This window comes from Tyto alba, unplaced genomic scaffold, assembly GCF_018691265.1.
Source record: "Tyto alba isolate M040663 unplaced genomic scaffold, T.alba_DEE_v4.0 Super-Scaffold_23, whole genome shotgun sequence".
NCBI lineage: Eukaryota > Metazoa > Chordata > Aves > Strigiformes > Tytonidae > Tyto > Tyto alba.
In genome coordinates this window covers 19097967-19113021 of record NW_024881297.1, presented here as the reverse complement: position 1 = coordinate 19113021, position 15055 = coordinate 19097967, and positions in this window count along the sequence as shown.

Below are 15055 nucleotides of genomic sequence, written 5' to 3'. Positions count from 1 at the left end.
GTGAAATGGTATGTTCTTACATAAAACCTATACTATTAAACCATGGCATAAAAAGATCTGTTAAAGTGGGAAGTATATTATTGAAATCCTATGCATTTTCACCCCTGCTCTTCACAGAGCCAGTTCCAAAATCTCAGGAACTTCTACCAGCTTTCCCTCATTTTTAATTATTTTGTTCAACTTCTGCCATTCTTGTAAAAGAGTCCTAGCAATTTAATTTTTGGGTCCTTTGAACTGCCTAAAATCAGACTTGAGATACTGTGCTGACCTCAGAGTCCTCCTAGGTCTAGGAGCTCTGAAACAAGAGTTGTCCTCTTTGAAGGTAAGAGAAAATGGTGTGTTCATGGCTTTCATCCATTGCAAAAAGAAAACCTCCAGATACCTCACCCAGTGTTGCTCTAGAAATGCCTTTGTAATGAACTAGACAGATTCTGCTCACATTGAAGCTTCTCTGCTCTATATCTTGATTTTTCTTCATAAGCTGTCTGATGTGGAAGGACTAACCTCATTCACAGCAGAGCCACAGGCAGATTTGTGGTGTACACCTGCATAGTCTTCTCTTAAACTTTTTTCTGCATTAGCCTCTTACTACTAACCTCTTTTTCCCTCCATCTTTCTGTGTTTTTGTATGAGAGAAAATCTTGGTTTTAAGAGATAGCGATGAAGAGGAGGTGCTTGAAACAGTTTCATAGGGCTTCTATGTAGAAAAGCATTTCTGAACCACTTGCAACCTTTTGGTTAAAGTAGATCAATATCTGCCAAAAATAATGCCTCGAATGCATTTCCACAGCCACATAAAACAAGCAACCACCTGTGACCAAACTGTGTGAGTGGTGAAAGCTGCATAGTACCAACAGGCTCCTGGTTTTCCTCATTTATTGCGTTCTCAATTATGCCATGGAAATTGCATTTGACAGCAAGTGCTATGATGCAATCTAAATAAATCAGCCATTCATAAACAGTTCTCCAAGTCATGGTTTTATCAGCCATTAAATATCAGCAAATGTTCATTAAAAAAGCATTGAGAACAATTTTTAAGAACTAATAGAGGAAGGGCATACAGTCATAAGATGTTGTAATATGCCTTGTTTTATCACCGTGATTTTCATATTGTAATTCACATACCTTGCCTGGTCTGCTGAAGAAGAAATTATCAAGGGCTTCCATCTTTTGATCATTGATAGTGACTGACTTAAATTAGAAAGGAAGTAAAGAGCACTGATGGAAAATTATCACTGAAAACCACATTGTCCTGTATGTCTGCAGGATTTACTGGGTATCTGATGAGCTGCTGAGTCACTAATGTCAGAACTCGGGCTGCAAAAGGACCGAGGCTGCATGCCCATGTTTAAAAGGTCAAATGGAAAGCTTGACAAGTGATAGATTTGCTGGCCAAGTGTCCATTGCTGGTCTGAGCCAACAAATCAGAGGATTGTGTGTAGTTTTGTGCTCAGTCTTTAACATACTCTAACCAAAAGCCCCCTCCCTGTCCCTTTCCTTTGATATGTGAAGTTAAACCATCTCTTGCACATGAGTGAAGCTGTCAGCTTGTTATAAATGAATAAAGAAGAAAGTGTACATGTCATGGGAGATGCCTAACAAATGAGTTGAACAGTACCATACCTCTGCTTGCTGCCAGATCAAAAGCCAAACCCTTAAGTCATATTAGTTGCAGAAAAACACATACTACTTCCCTGTGCTTTGACTTGTTCATAGCTGAATCTTAAAATAAATTATCATATCACTGAATCCATGGGGGATGTCATACTCCTTGGCTCCATCTGGTGTTTTGGCCTTCTGACCAGAAAGCTTGTCACTCATCTGAAGAGTAAGACATGATAGCATGTGGCATAGCCAACCAACACTAGGCATTGTCAACACACGGACTGAGTGACTGACATGAACTGTTTGTAACCCATTCCCAGGAAAATGGCCTCTGGAGGGGAAAAAAAGCAGTGATGAATGTTATTTGCAGAAACCCGTATTGGCTTCTGAATGATTCAGAGATACCTGGGCTGAGGTGGGCAGATAATGTATTAGCAATTACTAATTTTGCAGTTCAAGTAGATCAACCCTTTGATCTTACCCTGGAGATATCCTAAAGTAATTACACCCAACAACTCCACTGAGCCCTGTTTTCACCTGGCTTGTAGAATGGGAGGACAATATCTTGCCTTCCTAGCAGGAAAGCAGTTTTCCTTTCTCAGGCTGGCAGAAGGAGGTCTCTGTTGGGGAGCCCTTGGCTTCCAGGCAGGGGATGAGACCTTTTTGGGGTTGTAAGTTGTCCAAGAGAAGCACAGCAGAGCTAGAGCCAGCTGGAGAAATGGGGACATTATGTAAAATCATCTTAGGATAAGCTACAGCAAGGATTTCAGTCCTGGTCCTTGCCCTGAGGGAGGGCTGGGAGCTCCCTCAGGGACTGGCTGGAGAGGCCTTGCTGGAGGAGATTGTCTTACCAGAAGGTGGGGAGGAGGGGGGAAGATGCCAGTCATCTGGTTAAAGATGATCAATATCTGCCAGAAATAATCCTTCGGATGCATTTCCACAGCCACATAAAACAAGCAGCCACCTGTGACCAAATTGTGCAATACGTCATGCATTTAAAGATGGTTTATACCTTCATGCCAATCAGTTTTGAGAGTTGGAAGGGATTTGGATACGGAACTTGCTCAAGTGATCATTGCAGTTTCCCTCCTTTCACTCTAAGCCATGGAGGAACCTCCTCCATCATGCTCTGGAGTATACCTCTCATTTGTAACTTGAAATGATCATCTGTTGTGTTATTCTTCAGCTGAGAGCAAAAATTCATCCACATCTCCTTTAGAATTCTGGTTTTAACATTTAAAAAGGAAATCTGCAAGAATGTCAGAGATACTTACCATTAGGAGTCAGACTGAGGGTAAGCAGAACTTGTGCTTCTAAATCCTGTAGATGTTCTGTAACTGCTCCTTACCAGTGGATATGACAGTGACCTTTGGGCAGTTTTGAGTGAGGGCAACATGTGGAAGTACGTCTTGTGGTAAATACTGAGTTGCAAGAGTATGGACTCTGAAGAACAAGCCATATCCATTCTTACTAAAACCAACTGGTGGAGAAGCGGAAGGACAGATAGGAATGGGAAGCAGGAGCCTGGTGTGCTTGTAGTGGTAAAAGGGATGTCCTCCTGCCACACAGAGAACCTGGTACTTTGAAAGTCCTGCTCCTAGCAACAGATGCCTGTTTTTATCATAGTTCAAGCAAACGTAAAGATGAAGGTTAGACATACATGTAACTCCCTTCTTCCCGCAGAGTAAACGCATAAGGAAACAAAGATTCAGATAAACTACATTACCTGCCTGAGATCATTGTCCCACAGGGACATGCAGTCATGTCCTGCTACAGATCCTGCCTTGCTCAGATCAGGATTGCCCCGGGGTGGCCTCTCTTTGCTTGGCTGCCCATCTGGCCATGGGAAGGGGCTTCAGTGCACCCATCTCTTGCCTAAGTCTGGGTGTTAGGCGAGCTTGCTTTTCACTCTTCTATGCAGAGTTTCTTATGGAGTTCCCCATTGCATGCATGACTGCAAAGCCTTTTCTCTAGAAAACTAGGGGGGGACATGCTCAGAATCAGCCACAGCTCTTCTTTTTGCACAGCTTGTTCTGCAAGCAGCTGCAAACAGTGGGGGTTGCGCAGGCATGCACAGATTGCTCTGATCAAACTGAAACCACTTTCAAACAAGTAGTTGGTTGAAGTATTGCAACACCCTCAGGGGTCTTCATAATATCCGTTCAGCAGGAGTTATATCTGGTCATCTTGGCACCATAACGGACACAGGTGAAAAAGCCCCCTGTGCTATTCTGAGAGTTTGTATTACATCATAAGAATAATGTGGTTCTTGAAATTGGTGCAAATATCTGTGTAGCAGAGGTGATGTAAAGCAGCTGACAGCGTAGAAGAAGGTGCAGAATGAGGTGGAAAAAGAACCAGGCTCATTGAGGGTGAGCTGAGGGCAGTGATATGCAGTCAGGGGAGCTGCTGGCCTCAGGGGTAGGCTTTGGCTGAGATAGCAAGCACCGAGTGAGCAGCATCCCCAGTGAGGGCTGTGAGTTGCATGGCTTGGGGAGCAGCAGCGATTATTGAAGAGCGTTATGCCAGAGGCAACAAGGAGAGCTTTAGGTGTGTATATGACAGCAGGCTAGCAGAGACAGTAAGAGTAATCTGGTGCTGGAGAGGACCTTTCCAGAAGGAACGGCAAAGCTGGCTGTATGTTAGCGTGGATCTGTTCAGGGATATATGTGCACAGACACAATTTAATAGTTGGGTGAGCAAAGTGACGGTAACTGAGAAAGCAGGAGGAATCGGCAACTCCTATTCTGCTTTGCAAAGGGCACGATAACTCCCTGATGTGATACTTCTCTGCAGTTTGATGCTTTTTTTCCCCAAGGCGCTGTAGTATATTGCATATGTGTTACCATTGCTGCTGTCCACATTTCTTTCCAGCTCTCTGTTGGAGGCTGCATGGACTTCCCAAGGCAGAGAAGGAGACTCGTGCCCTTCCTGTCCCACCTGCTAGGCTGTCACACTTAGAAAAGGATCTTACAGTTCTCATGAGCGTGGTGTGTTATGTTAGTCATACCACTGTGGTTACTGACAGCTCCCCACTGCTAAACCCAGGAAGCGCAGTGGAGTACGTGACCCAGCACAAGGCAGTAAGAGGACACCTTCCATCCCTGATGTTGTAGCCACCCCAAATTCTTGCTAAATCAGTGTCATGCTGGGCGCTTCTAGTCCGAGAATGATTAAGGCAGTATCTCATAAGCTCAAACTTAGCACAGCTAGCACATCTTGGCATTTACCACTGGTCTGGTGTTTGCATGGCAGTCCACAGGTAAAGAAGGGACTGGCGGGGGGGGGGTCTGTGTTGTGACAAAACCAAATAGAGGGTACATCAGAGAGTGCAGTGTACAGCCATCTCGCCAGTCTACAGACAGATGGGGCAAGATGGGTCATTCCTGGCTCAGCCTCCCCCTGCCTGGTATGTTGTCTCTGTGGCAGCCACCTGGGTGTCTCCATACAGATCACTCTGGTGCCCATCAAAGCTTGTTGTACCAGATGTTCTGCCAGACCCACGCTGGCTCCACATGCTTGCAAAGCCTTTGCTCACTTCCATGAGTGCTCCAGCAACCCAAAACTCTATGCAGCCCCAGGCAAAAGCACCCAATTTTTTTTTTTATTTTTTTTTTACATCACAGCAGCTAATCTGCAAGTGGGTAGCAGGAACAGCCCTGCCCAAAAGCACAAACTGAGTTTAGACCTCTGCAGACCTAGAGAGCTATAGGGCTTTGTTTGCTTGGCCTGTGCCTGAATCTGCTGGCTCTGCTCTGTGACTCCTCCAGTGTCTCCACATTTGCAGCATGGCTAATCTGCAACGTGGATTAGGCACCCGCAGACAACCAAGAGCCAGCTGTACTTGCTCTTTGATTATGAAAGCCCCGGCATCTTGCTTGTCACTCAGACTTGCAGCTTGGGCATCATCTTTGACTGGGACTGCTCTGTATCCAGATAATACTTAAATCTGGATGTCTGTATTCAGTAACACAAAGATTTTATTCACAGAGCTAAATTTTCTTATTGTATCTCTGTTATTGCAGGATTCTTCTTGGCTTTCACATAGTCCTTGCCTGCTACTGCAAAGCTAATTCTCTAAGCCTACCTTTCTGCTTAAATAATTTCTAATTTCTGTGATATCTCTCTACTCTACTGGGTTAGATGCAAGTAAAATGCCTGTTCCTCTAAGGCCAAGTGTTACGTACTCTCAGCCTCATGATCATCTCCCACTCACTGTCAGTACGCTCCCTTTGGCCTCTTATTGGCCTGTGCTCCAACGCTCTAGCACCCTCCTGTTACATATTTAAGAGTGCATGTTTTTTGTTATTTCCAAAGCATCTCAATTTCAGTCTTCTTCAGATGTCTTTGGGAAATGTGCCATTGCTAAGAAATTACTATGATGTTAACATTCCTTGGATTTATGGCCAGTACTGCCATATGTATTATCTATCTGTTAACAGCTGTCTTCTGCTGAGGTTGAAAGCTTTCTAGGGCATGAGGCTATTACTGTTCTGCTTGGATAGTCCCTAAAAATCTCATATGCAAATAATAAATAGTGGTAATTGCTAGGAACTCAGTGAGCATTATCAAGTAAAATCTACTGAAGTTGTTGCAGTGTTTTTAAAGAGATGGTGCCTTGAACAAGACAATTTCTCAATGGAAACTGCTGAAATAAGTGTCAAACAATTTCATTTTTGTCAAAGACTTATGCCACCTTTTGAAGTACAAAAGTTTCAGGATGGCAACAATGCCACAAAAATTACTGTCCTAGTCTCCATTTTCCATTAAATACCTAGATTCAGTTTGAATCAGTGCTTCACTCCTAAAAACAAATTATTTTGTAGATTAAAAGGAACTCATCTGCTACCTTTACATTTTCAGGTGGTATTCAAAAACCATCTTAAACTTTTGAACTCCAGGACAATGAGCCAGCAGCTCACACACTATTCATTGATACAAATTCATTCTAACTCCAACCCGTAAAAGGAAATTCACCCCAAGAATGCAGCTGTAGGTACTTAGAAACATTTCAGATGGTGGCCATAAAATATGTATAAACAACTTCTTGGCCATCACTGTAGAACTGTTTGCCTGATAGGGGATATGATGAACCCAGTGAAGGGGGAACCTGTGGTGTAACCAGCTCCTCCCTGAGCCAGGCCAATGGCAGAGCCAACCCCTGTGACACCTCCTCAGAAGAAAATGTTGGTGTTGAACACCAGTGTTAAAACATCGAAGTGGTGACCCAGTCATGGTAGAGTATTCATTGGGCCTCATTCCCCTTTGTTGGCATGGATTACAAAGGCAGACTGTCTTGTCTGCCCATCAGGCTGGGTCAAAGGCACTTGGTCTAGTAAATGAATACATACCGAGACAAACTTAGGAAAGGCTGGTTTGTTTTTCCTTTGACATGTACCTATTTTCCCCTGTTTGTGCTTTCCTGTTTTGGTCAATATGAGCCTGGAACAAATGTGACTGGGAATGGATGCCAGGAGAATTTTTCTCTCCTTTATTTCCTTCATGGTCTCGTTTCTTAACCCACCTAGGAGAAGTTGAGGTGGCTAAAGAGAATGGGGGGTCAGTGCTGGAGGCACAGGAACAGCAGCTTTGCTAAGGAGGCATAAGGAGGAGGAGGAGAAGCCTCCGAGGAAGCATGGCGCTAGCGAAGGAGGATTGCGTTAGGGTTGTGGGGTTGGCTGATGCCAGTTTTGAGGTAAGCGGCTTAGAAGCCATTGGAGATTTTGGGTGGGAAGGCCTGTACTGCGTAGGACTGACAGAGGCTGTTTGATTGCTTTCCTAAGGCAATCCCTCCCAGTCCCAGCTCTGCTGCCACCTGTGCGTGTGAGCACACATTCGGGGATGACAACTTTACAGGAGCGGCTTCTCAAAAGAGCTTTTGTCTGGAGCAATTGCCCAGACAGCTGGGCAAACCCATGTCAGTCTGCCACTGTGTTTTCTTTCCCAAGAGCAATACCCAACCTTACACTGGAGAGCCAGGCTCTGGCTGCCTGACCCAGGATGCTTGTGGTCTTCTCAGAATAACACCTTCAACATGAGTTTGGCAAGTGCCACAGGGAACTTGTAGAAGGAAACAATATGGATCTGTGAGCAAAGTCTTCAGTTGCTTTCCCAGCAGTTGCTTGCAGAGCCATCATCTGAAGCAGTGTTTGCAGTATTCAACTGGTATAGGCAAATTCAGAGGTTGAAGCTGCCCTGGCCGATTGCACCCACCTTTGCAATTGTCTGCTCATGGAGAATGGCCGAGAGCGAGCTGAGGGGGGTGGGAAGGGAGAGGAGCATCTCTGGTGACCTTCACTGGAGCCCATCAAGGCTATGCTGGCCACAACAGCATGGCAAGACTAGTGATTTCAGTAAGCCCCGGCGCGCGAAGGCAAACAGCCTGGGCTGGATGGCCCGCGGGGAAGACCAGGGTGGGTGCAACCTCTCCCTCGCCAAAGAGCGGAGAGACAGGCCGGAGTGGGACGAGAGAGGCGGTTTCCTGGTGGCCCTGGCAGATCGCCATGCGGGCAGGTAGTGCTGGTCACGCACCTTACAGCGTCGTGGTTTGCAAACCAGTGCCCTGGGAGCTGGGCCGCCATCAGCAAGGTCCCGGGACGCTGGCCCTGAGCCCGCGGACACCGCCTGTGCCACAGTCTCCCCTTTGTTTTTGGTGGCGACACATCCAGAGGCTGTGGCTGCGTTTCCTACACCCACTTGGGAGGATGTGGGATTTTCCTGGCTGCGAGGCAGAGGACGGCTGCGAAAGGCAGCAGCAGCTCAGCAGGCTGGGTCGGTGACTCAGCTGCTGGCAGTGGGCAGGGGACAGTACAGATGGGCTCTCCCCTCTCGGTGTACACAGCAGCCCAAGCCGTGGTGCCTTTGCAAGCCTTAATCCTTTTGTTTTCCACCCTGCTCTTAATTTTGCCGCACAAAAGGTGAAGAAATTAATCTCGCCAGCAGGAGATACCCTAACTCGTTTGGAGAAACAAACACATGATTTTTATTTTAAAAATATTTCATTCCTTTCATCATAGTCATTTCTGCAGAAACACAGTCAGAAGTTGCTGTGTAGGAGTCTGGATTTCTGGTAACAAGGCCACCTACACAAATCCACTGCAGGAAATAGGAAGCCCGTACCTAAAGCCTTCATTGTCTAGTGCCCAATTTTGCAAAAGTGCTAAGCACCACTTAGCCCTGCTGAAGGCAATGGGAATAGATGATGCTGAGCCCTTAGCGGGAGGTGGTCAGGATTGAACCATCCTAGAGCTTGACTCGGTGAGTCACAGTATTGCATGGCATTTGATAGTCAGGAGAATTCTGAATCTTCGTGCAAAAATCCCCATGTAATTAATAATATCCTGTTTAATATATCTATTGCATCTTGTTTTGGTACTAGGAAGAATAAGAATACTTGTTTCTTCCAACCCCCCTTCTAAAAGCTGTTTAATTTCTGGGAAAAGCTTTAATTTTGATACATAAGCTTTTTTAGCTCATGTTTTCTCTTGGATTTGTAATATTACTATTTTTAATACCATAAGCAATAATAAAACTGTTTACTGCAGAAGGATCCTAAGCATTACTTCACCCAGGTAGTGACCTACTTTATCAGTATTCAACAAAGAATATTTATTTATTTCGCAGCACGAACAGAAATAATAATTAAGCCTGTCGGCCATTTTGTTTAATATTTGTTCCTAATATGAAGGAGGAAGCTCAAAAATGGCCACGTAAGGGATACGTTTACCAAACACTACTCTCAACTATGGTGATTTTCTGCTTAGAGAAAATAATTGTAGTCTTTGTACCTGCTTCACCTGTTATTTACAAAAGCATAGGTCTGTTCTAGATGGACTGCACCTCCACTGACATGGATTTTTTCATCTAGCAAAAAATGTTGTTCTGTTTCTGCAGAATGTACCTGTTGTTCCACAAGTAACAGATGAGACTACTAGAACTGAAAAAGTAATTGAAAAAAATATTTGTTCATTTACTGTGCTCATTTGGTGGAGTTTTAAGCAAAGCTGGTTTCTGTTTCCTGATGTAACTGATTAGCCATCAAGAACTGAGTAATTGAAAAAGAGCTTTGGAAATGGTAAGTGACAGGGAGAAATGCCTCAAAAATTACAGGCTTTAACATAGGCCAGTCCTGTCTACTCCAAGTTTCAGAGAAACCTCATCAGAAATCTGAAATGGAATGAATAAAAGAAATCCAGATGTTGAGTTGGTGGGTACCTTTTTAAGATGAAAAGGATAGTTTTGTTTGACCCATTTTTTTGGCTTCATCAGTACATGGGTCCAGTACTAATTTAGTTAACTTGATAGGGAAAAAAGAAAAAAAGACTGTTATATTTATATACCTCCCTTTCCAAAAGAGCTATTCCGCAGCAATCATCTTTGACCTCACATAATCGACTACATTGTATGGACTGATTTAAACAGAACATTGAAAAGATGTGTGGAAACCATGCTTCTGTGGGTTTCTTCTTTGGCCGATCATGGCATAAGCTATCTAAAGAGGAAACATCTGGACCTGTCACCCTAGCTTTTTTTTTTAACATGGGGAACCCAGACTTTTAAAAACTGAAATTGAGATGATCTGATACCACGTTTTTAGAAGTCAGTACAAATGTCACTTTTTTTTGTACTGAAATACCTTCTAGTGTTTATAAATCAGATCTGCAATGTTTGACAATCAGCTTTTGTTGATGTTTAGATCTTTCATGTTACTTCTCAATTGGAGGTCTGAAAGAATTTACAGGAAAGCATGTATCTGTTTTCTCTGTTGTGAAACTCTAATAATAACAAGACTACAGGATTTGCATGTGCGTATACAATATGCGTGTGCGTGCACATGCATCCAACATGAGGGGGAATAATAAATGCATGTGAAACTGTTACGACTGTGCCCAGAATTCTGCATGTTTGCAGCTCAGGTTTGACAACTTTGTTCTTATTTGCTGCATCCAGACAAATTCAGACAAGCAAAAAAATGACCCAAGCAATTTCAAGTTTAGTAACTAGTGGCAGTCAGAACTCCAGAGAGGTCAAGAGCTATAGTTTTAGGTCTCCAACTCCACTCCAGTGGAGCCCTGAAATCATCAAGGGCTGCAGCTTCTAAAGGTAGGTGCCAAGTTAGTACCATTTAGGATAAAGCATGAACTATTCACGTGTGTTCTGCTCTGCTGGGTTCCTGGCTCATCAGAGAGATTCAGATCATCACTTTAAAACCTTCTTTCTATCTGTACTGCTTAAGGAATTAGACATAAATGAGGTTTTGAAGCACCAAACTTTTCAGGTCCTCTGTCTTGCTCCACCCTAACTCCACATCTCTTCCTCGCAGGCCCCCTGTATTTTTCCAGCAGTAGATACGAGCAGTCAAGCTCTTGATATTCTGAGCTGCCTTTAAGTGAAGGCAGGTGTCCACCTGTCATGCTTTGGACCTCTGGCCAGGCATCTGCCTGCAAACGTTTTCCATGGTCACACTCCACCCCACAAAGCCATCAGAATAAGACACATCCCGGTGCAGACAGTCTTCTAAAGGTCAACACACTCACCTTGGGGACAAGAGTCTAATTCTCAAATCCTTGTTCCTCTCGACTCGAAGCAAGGCCAGCATTCCAGCTTTCCCACATCCCAGGGAGGGCCACAAGCATCCTGCAGCGGGTCTGGCTCTGTCTCTCTGCTGGAAGTGGCTCCATTTGATAGAAGTATTCCCAAAGAGAGAAAATAACTCTACAGAGTAGTGGTCAGAGCACTCTGGGGGACTGTGCAAGAGGCAAGTTCAGTTCTCTGCTCCCTTGAGAGCGTGTTTGTAATTATTGATACAGAGTGGGAGTTTTAGAAAGCGTGGTTTGGGGGTTTAGTTTTGAACAACCAACTAATAATTACAGCATTTTGCACTTCAGTTGTGTGAAAAGCCTTGTGTTCTTTTTTCATAAAAAAATATTTCTGTATCCAACCACATATTTCAAGCCCCAGCTGGGTGATGTTTGTTAGCCTACTTTCGGTCGTCATTAAAAGCCACAGAGGAGGGAAATAAGCATCACTCATCTTACACGTTAGTAACTGGATGCCCTCTAGCGAGACTCATGCTCGCAGATCTATCAGTTTTTTATTCCCTTAGAGAGAGAAAAGACTTGCACACCTTTCCTTAGTGTAAAAAATTAGGAGTGCATCCTGTAGTTCGGAAGAGTGTACAATGCCCACAGCAAGCAGAATTTTGTGCCTGCTCAGCAGAGACTTTCACAGGAACTTTGGGCTGTAGCAAAGGGGCAGTCCTGGCTGCCTGGTCACTGGGGCGACGTGGAGAGGCATGTGCCTAAAAGCCCTGGGCATTGGCATACAGTGTTGTTTGGTGTGACTGTCTGCTCACAGCTACACTATTTATATTGATATATATGACAAGAAGGAAGCTATCTTCGCAGAGTTACCCTCATAGGGTTTCTTTCCTCAAGTGTCAAGGATCACCCCAGCCTGCAGACAGAGCAATTTGTTTGTTCCCCTGCACCAGGAGGCACGTGGGTTGTTCCTGCCTGGTCACTTGTGTTGAAGGATGCCTGAAGAACATCCCTAATTATCTGATTGTTTGCTCTCCCTGCCTGGTTTTTATAAAATGTGTCAGACAGCTGCAGCTAGTTTCTGTTAGCATGTGTAACTAGGTTTTGAAACAAAGCTTGTGTTTTGAAGCATCTCAGGAGCAGTATTTTTCTCATCTTCATTAGCTTTTATCTGTGTAACGAAACAAAAATAATTTTCAAACAAACTAGCAGAATAAATTCTGAGTGAGCAGGTGCACTACTGGCAGCAATATCTGGATGCAGTCTCAATGGTCCTGATTCGGCTTTAATATTGATATTTTGGGATAATGGTGTCTACAAAAAATGCACCACCTAAAGGCAGCACATTGTGCTGATATGCTTGCAGAGATTGCCAGAAGTACCAGCCAGTGCATGGAATAGGCTGAAGTAGTATGGTACTGTAGAGCTTTTGTTGGGGTCACAGAAAGATTTAACCCATGTCAGGAAAATGTGTTCTGCCATCATTTTCATGTGTCAGATGTAGCAATGGTGGATTCTGGCCCAGAGCACTTTCTACTGCCCAAGTCTTACTGAAAAATCCGCTTATGCTATCCAGGGGTATTTAAAAGCAGATGTAGTGTAGCAATATTTGATTTATATGAACTCAGTGAGGAGGTTTCCAGGGAATTAATACTTAACATTTCAAATATGCGGTGTGACTTCACCAGGCACTTTGCAGGACGTGAGTTATTCTTCAAAACTGTAAAGGACCGATTTAAATATTTTAATATTAATTGCTTCATCAGTTTCTTGAAATATTTGGACTCTGTCAGTAAGCCTCTTGGCATGTGAAATTACACGACGAGTTTCTTCTGCTGCTTTCTCCCATCCTTTTTTAAATACCAAGATTAAGCTTACGTGAAAAGGAGCCATATTTTTCTGCAAAGTTCGAACTTGACCCTGTGCTTATTGCTCTGAAAACAAACTTACACCTACAGAAGTGAGAGCATAGCACTTGTTACCAGTTAACTGCTTGAGCACCTCTGCAGTGCAAGACTCCTCCAATCCTTTGCAATCACTCATGCCTGGCCAGCCTGCTGTTTTACACACATCTGGCACAGGTATAACTGCAAAGCAGTGAATGGCCTTTCAGATCGCTGCCTTTCTCCACTTTTCACTGTGATGTCCGGTGTCTCAAGTTGCCAGCTCAGATTACTGAAAACATCTTTGCGCACTAGTCACATTTTGCTTTGTTTTTTTCTAAAGCCAACTGAAGATTTGCTTTACTGTGGGACTGTACTACGGGGCTGAGAGAGATAAAGAACTTACTGAGGGGTGGTAACAGCAAAGGTTAGTTTAAAATTGCCATGCAATTGGCATATTTTGGAATATAACCTGTAAGTAAATTTTTTTCTCTTGAACTGTTTTGTATTTTATTCAAAGCTCAGTACATTTTCATTTCAAAATATTTTCAACTGGAAGTCACCTGCAATATTATGTCCCAAGCAGCTGTCACCCTTATCAATGCTTTGATATTTAGGTTGCCAAATACACATTGCAGTTCCGCTTTCCTTTTTGCAGTCTCTGACTAGCATGAACACTCAAACTGAAAACCGGGCTTCGCTGATGTCGCAAAAGGGTGGGTCTCGGCTGGATGCACATACTGCAGCGCCTGAATTGCAGCCATCCGAGGGGAATTTGCAAATGCCAGGTAAAAACCCAGCCTCCCTGTGGGCGTGAAGGGGAAGAGGGATGCAGAGGATGAGGGTGAAGCCGCCCGCCTCCCGGCGCTGCCCAGGTCAGCCTGTAGGGAACATGGAGGGAACGTGTGGGGACTGATGCCGGCCCCTCTGCACCAGGTGCCAGTCAGTGCGCACCAACGCTGATGACCGCTTGGATTCAGGGGCCTTCAGGGCTGGGTCCTTTCATGCAAGGTGACCCAAATCACTGCTTGGCCTCCTTTTTGGTGCTTCAGTGCAAAGGAGTTGAATCCAAGTCTCCTGGAAGTGCCCCAGCTCTTATATTTGAGAATAGAGCGAATGAGAGGAGGAGGAGAGGGGGGCACTGTCTCCTCTAGTGAAACCCCTCCATTTAGGGTAGGCTACTCAAGGAGGCACTAGAACAGAGCCCAGGAAAAATGTCTGCTGGTTACCTTCCCAGTTCATTGACCTGAGTCACTTTCTCTAGCACAGTAAAAGGATGAAATGGGTGAACAGGCAGTTCAAGCCCTGTTCCTCACACAAACCTAACTCTGAGTTCTGCCACTGGCTTTGCTCAGGCTCCTTTCCCCCCCATCGTGTATAGAATGTAGAAGATCAAATTCTAGAACGGATGGGAAAGATTCAAAAAGTCACCACGAATAATTCACGCGGAGCCACAGCACTGCTGTGGGCTGCTTGTCGATGTTGCCGTGTTAGTTGTCATACTTGGCGCACGTGGCTGAGAGGGAACAAGATGTCCCTCACTATCCCGTGAGGTAAAGCGGCACGAGTCACTTGTTCTGTTACGCTAACACTTGCAAGTTTTGTGCTAATTCAGCCACTGTTTGACATTCCAGATTTAAGAGATTAATGGGCAAGCCAGAAATAACATTTTGTCATTGTAGTGTCTATGGTAGGTATGATTGTGTGTCTTTTTCCTCTCTTCAAAAGTCAGGTAATGGGATTAGAACAGGAAGAGGGAAGTGACATGCATCATAGGTAAGCAACAGTTATCAATCTCTTCCTGTGGCAGCATTAAAAAAAGTACAGTCGCTCTAATAGGCTCCGGGATTCCCCATCAGCAACTAGAACTTCAAATTTCCTTTTCTGAATACAAGTGGTTAGTACTAGAAACTTTTAATCAGCATAGCGGAAGAGGGAGAGTAATTATGTGATAGATGACTGCACCTAAGATTTTCTCTCATAGAAAGAAAAGATAAAGTGAAAATGTACTTGGGGAACCATTTAACA